Below are 6,205 nucleotides of genomic sequence, written 5' to 3' on the forward strand. Positions count from 1 at the left end.
CTGAGGATAGTGCTTCAGACCTTGAGAGAAAAGAAGTTATATGCTAAATTCTCGAAATGTGAGTTTTGGTTGGATTTCGTGGCATTTTTAGGCCACGTGGTGTCGAGTAAGGGTATACAGGTGGATCCGAAGAAAGTAGAGGCAGTGCAGAGTTGGCCCAGACCATCCTCAGCTACAGAGATCTGCAGTTTTCTGGGATTGGCGAGTTATTACCGTCGTTTTGTTGAGGGGTTTTCATCGATTGCAGCCCCTTTGACCAGGTTGACCCAGAAGGGTTCTCCATTCCAGTGGACGGAAGAGTGTGAGACGAGCTTTCAGAAACTCAAGACAGCTTTGACTACAACACTAATTTTGATATTGCCTACAGGTTCGGGGTCTTACACTGTCTATTGTGATGCCTCAAGGATTTGCCTTGGAGCGGTTTTGATGCAGGACAATAGGGTGATTGCCTACGCGTCCAGGTAGTTGAAGGTTCATGAGAAGAATTTTCCTGTCCACGACCTTGAGTTAGCTGCCATTGTTCACGCCCTGAAGATCTGGCGTCACTATTTGTACGATCATACTGATCATCGGAGCTTGTGAGATTTATACTGATCATCGGAGCTTGCAGCACCTGTTCAAGTAAAAGGATCTAAACTTGCGCCAGAGGAGGTGGTTAGAGTTGCTGAAGGACTATGATATCACTATTTTGTACCACCCGGGCAAGGCCAATATGGTGGCCGATGCCTTGAGTCGCCGGGCAGAGTGTTTGGGGAGTTTGGCTTATCTACCAGCATCGAAGAGGCCTATGACAATGGATGTTCAGGCCTTAGCCAGCCAGTTTGTGAGATTGGATCTTTCGGAGCCCAGTCGAGTTTTAGCTTGCGTGGTTTATCGGTCTTCCTTACTTGATCGTTTCAGGGAGCGTCAATATGATGACCCTCATTTGCTTGTCCTCAAGGACAAGGTTCAGTATGATAATGCCAGAGATGTGACCATTGGTGATGACGGGGTATTGAGGATGCGGGGTCGAATTTGTGTACCCAATATTGATGGGCTTCGGGAGTTGATTCTAGAGGAGGCCCATAGTTCGCGGTATTCCATTCATCGAAGTGCCACGAAGATATATCAGGATTTGAGACAACACTATTGGTGGAGGCGGATGAAGAAAGATATAGTTGGATTTGTAGCTCGGTGCCTCAACTGCCAGCAGGTGAAGTGTGAGCACCAGAGATCAGGTAGGTTGCTTCAGCAGATAGAGATTCCGGAGTGGAAGTGGGAGCGAATCACCATGGACTTTGTAGTTGGGCTCCCAAACGGACAGGCAGGTATTGGATAGGCAGGTTCGAAAGTTGTGGTCAAGAACATTGCATCAGTAAAGGTTCAGTAGCGGGGTCAGCCGGTCGAGGAGGCGACCTGGGAGACCGAGCAGGGTATGCGCAGCCGTTACCCTCATCTTTTCACTACTTCAGTTATGTCTCTATGCTCATTCGAGGATGAACAAATGTTTAAGTGTGGGATGATGTAATGACCCGGACGGTCGTTTAAAGAATTTACGCCCCGATCCCCTATTAACTACTCTCCCCATGTTTGTTCCTGCTATTGTGAGTTGCCGGGAGGAATTATTTGGAGTTTCGGAGTGTTTTGAGACACTTAGTCCCTAAATGAGAGCTTAAGTTTTGGAAATTTGACCGTAGTTAGAATAGTGTAAAGACGGCCTCGGAATAGAATTCTGATGGTTCCGTTAGCTCTGTTGGGTGATTTTGGGTTTAGGAGCATGTTCGGATTGTGTTTTGGAGGTTCGTAGCTAATTTAGGCTTGAAATGCCGAAAGTTGAATTTTTGTAGTTTCCGGTTCAATAGTGAGATTTTGATCCGAGGGTTGGAATGGAATTCCAGAAGTTGGAGTAGCTCCGTAATGTTGAATGTGATGTGTGTGCAAAATTTCAGGTCATTCGGACGAGGTTGATAGACTTTTTGATCGAAAGTATATTTTGAGAGTTTTTGAAGTTCTTAGGCTTGAATCCGATGCTAATTGGTTGATTCGATGTTATTTGAGGTTTTTTGGAGATTTGTATAAGTTTGGATAGATGTATATGACTTGTTCGTGCTTTTGGTTGAGGTCCAGGGGGCCTCGGGATGATTTCGGATGGTTAACGGGGAGTTGGAACTTGGAGTTTGCAACCGAAGTTCTTTGGGCTGCTATCATAACCACATCTGCGGTTGGGAGGACGAAGATGCGACTCCCGCAGATGCGGAATTTAGCCGTAGAAGCATCCATATGAGGAAAGGCGAAGAACCGCAGGTGGGGATGAGTTCACGCACCTGCGTGACCGCAGATGCGGTGAACAGGTCGCAGGTGCGGACTTGGAGAATTAATGAGTTTTCGCAGGTGCGATCATTCTTCCGCAAAAGCGGGACCGCCGGTGCGGTCCGTTGACCGCATAAGCGGAATTGCTGGGCAGAAAATAGGAACTTCGAGGGTTTGGTTTCAAAAGTTGGAAAAATTGATTTGGAGCTAGGGAGAGGGAGATTTTGGGAGGAATTTGAAGAAGAAATCAGTGGGTAACAATTTCTTAACCCTTTCTAGTTGTATTCCATTAATCTATTGTTAGTTGTGTCATTTAATTTCGGATTTGAGATGAAAATTGGGGAAAACTTGGAAGAAAGTTCTTAGACCTAGAATTCGAATTTTGATTGGGAATTTGACCTTGGATTTGGATAATTTTGGTATGCATGAACTCGTGAGAGTATGAGGATTCTGAAAATATAAATTTTACTCGATTCCGAGACGTGGGCCTGAGGGGCGTTTTGGTTATTTTACCTAATTTCGCGTATTAGCTTAGAAGTTTTTTGTAGAATCAATTACTTGAAGTGTTATATACATTATGAAATTGAATAGAATAAATTTGGTCCATTTGGAGTCGAGTACTCGTGGCAAGAGCGTGGTTTCAGATTGGTTTGAGGTGGTTCGAAGTAAGTGGCTTGCCTAACCTTGTGTGGGGGACTTTTCCCTTAGGATTGGTATTGTGATAATTGAAATGCCTTGTACGTGAGGACGAGTGCGTACTTGTGCTTATTGTTGAAAACCCTGTTTTCATTAAGTAACTTTAATTGTGTTTTCCCTTCCTATTTATTCTACTTGCACTTTTAAACCTACTGTTTGCTTAGAGAAGCATGTCTAATTGACTTTATTACTTTATTTGCTTTAACTGCCTTATTTGGATTACGTGAAGCATGCTAGGTTAGAATTGCATGTGTTACTTTGGTATGAAGTTGAGTTTATTTGAGTGTTCCTTGTGCCATTGTTGTGTGTTTTACTTTGGGACTACGAGATGGCATACCGGGAGATCCCCTGTATGCATTTATGATGTGAGCTGAAGTGCGGGATACCGAGAGATCCCCAGTACGTATATTGAGGATACCAAGAGATCCCTAGCATATATTGAGGATACAGAGAGATCCTCGAGATACCAAGAGATCCCTAGCATACATTGAAGATACCAAGAAATCCCTAGCATATATTTAGGATACCGATAGATCCTCGGTATACCCAGATATCCCTAGCATACATTAAGGATACCAAGAGATCCCTAGCATACATTGAGGATACCAAGAGATACTCAGGATACTAAGAGATCTCTAGCATACATTGAAGATACTAAGAGATCCACGGGATACCAAGAGATCCCTGGCATATATTGAGGGTACTAAGAGATCCTCGGGATACTGAGAGATCCTCGGTTATTATCTTTGTGAAGAGTGGTATTTCCTTCTGATTGTTTTTGTCTCTGTTTCAGTTGTTGTTATCCTTATTATCATGTATTAATTCTTATTGTTAGTTTACAACTATACTGCTTATCTTATTCTGTTATACTTGATATTTCATTTAATCTCAGTAGGGCCCTAACCTTCCTCGTCACTACTCGACCGAGGTTAGGCTTGACACTTACTGAGTACTGATGTGGTGTACTCATGCCCTTTCTGCGCATGTTTTTCATGTGTAGATCCAAGTACCTCCATTCAGACTTATCACTCTTGAGACGAGGTGCTTGTAGAGACTCCGAGGTATATCTGCCGCGTCCGCAGAGTCCTTTTCTACTCCCCCTTTTTAGTATTAGCCCTTCTGTATTTTCCTTTCCTTTGTTAGATATTCTGTAGTTAGATACTAGTAGACATTCAAAGGCTTGTGATCATGAGATTCTGGGTTTTAGGAAAAGTATTTAGATTTTGAGAGTTGATATTGTGTATGCCAAGCGGCACTTTTAAATACTGTTTTATTTCATTATTTCGTTCTTATTATTTTCTTCCACAAATTGGTCTATTTTTCCGCATTGTTAGGCTTACCTAGTCGTAGAGACTAGATGCCGTCACGATGTTTCACGGAGGGCGAACCGGGGTCATGACAGAGACATAGATACCCCGGTTAGGAGGTGTGAGGGGTTGACCATGGCAAACTTGAGGAAGGGCATGAGTAGACCAAAGAAGTATTGAGGAGAGGTGATTAGGCAGGACATGTCAGTGCTTCACCAAATCGAGGACATGACTAACGATAGGAAGGTGTGTAGGTCGAGGATTAAGGTTGTGGGTTGACAGGTAGTTGTAAGTTTCTCCTAGGTTTACCAGTAGTACTAGTAATATTCTTGTTATGGGTTGAAAGTTACTTCCTTCTTGTTTGTTATTGTATCTGGTACTTAGCAACCGCATCCATTGTTTTTGAAAATTGCTACTAGGATTTTTCTCCCTGATTATTATTATTTGATGCTACTTTTTCTCCCCTTTTACTGAATATTGTTGCTCCCTGTTGGTTACTATTTGATGCTACTTTTTCTCCTCTTTGCTTATCGTCTTTTGCCTCCCTCTTCCTTCTTTCTCCCCATCTTTCCTCTTCTTCTTCTTCTCCCCTATTCTTCCTTTTCACCTTTTCTTGAGCCGAGGGTCTATCGAAAATAGCCTCTTTACCTCTCTAGGTAGGGATAAGGTCTGCGTACACGCTACCCTCCCTAGACTCCACACGTGAGATTATACTGGGTACGTTGTTGTTGTTATTATTACTAAAAGAAAATATTCATTTTGTTGAAATTATTACACAGAATCTCTATCTATAATATTAAAAGAAAATTCTCTTTCTATAACAGAAAAAAGTTACCCATTTTGTGGGAAAAAAATACATTTTCTATATTATGAAAAGAAAGTGCTCTTTTTGTTGAAAAAAGAAAATATGTTTTCTACAACATGAAAAAGAAAATATCATTTTGTTGAAATTATTAGGCGGGATACTCTATCTACAACATTAAAAGAAAATACCTTTTCTACAATGAGAAAAGAAAGTACTCATTTTGTGAAAAAAAAACTTTTTCTACATCATAAAAGAAGGTACACTTTTTGTGAAAAAGAAAATACTTTTCTACATCATGAAAGGAAAGTACTTATTTGATTGAAATGAAAGAAAACACTTTTGTCGCGACCCATAATTTTCACCGTCGGGACCGTGATGGCGTCTAACATTTCACTTGCTACGCAGATATTATGGCTAAATGCGCACGTAAGTATATGCGATCGTCAAGCAATAAGATAGAGCGTCAAACCTACAAGGACTTTTTATCAACTATTAGCTAGATCAAACTATCCTAATTATCTAAACAAGGATTAAACCCAAAAAAAGTGATGCTAAAGTAATTAAACTAAAAAGAAAATAAATAATAAACTCTGAACAGAGGAAGTAAGGGTTTTTATGTTATCAATGTAATGAAAACGATCTAGGGTTATGGGCTATCTAACATTCTTATTGTATTCTTCAATTGAATTGACTAACTAATTCATCTAGTTTATTAGTTGACAGGGTTAATATTGCTCATAAGAAACTATGAAGTTCTTACTCGCCTATTCAAGCTAACCTAATGCCTATATGTCTATGGAATTAGAACTAACATGAATGCATTCATAATTCCCGTAAATCAACCAAGCAAGGCAATCGGGTATATGTCCATCCTAACCGCGAATCCATTCCCCGATGCCCAGGTTTAAGAATTTGCTCTACTCAATCCTATGTGCAATCTAGAATTTTCACTTTCGAGTTCAATTCTAGATTCGTAGATAGTATTTAATTGATGATCAAACAATTAAATAATTAAGCGCAAGATTGAATAAATAAACCAATACGACAAATCAAGAAATCAAAATCAATATCCAAATAACAATAGTCATAAAAGAACCACAACCCTAGA

The sequence above is a fragment of the Nicotiana sylvestris genome, chromosome 5 (assembly GCF_000393655.2).
Source record: "Nicotiana sylvestris chromosome 5, ASM39365v2, whole genome shotgun sequence".
In the NCBI taxonomy this organism is placed as follows: Eukaryota; Viridiplantae; Streptophyta; class Magnoliopsida; order Solanales; family Solanaceae; genus Nicotiana; species Nicotiana sylvestris.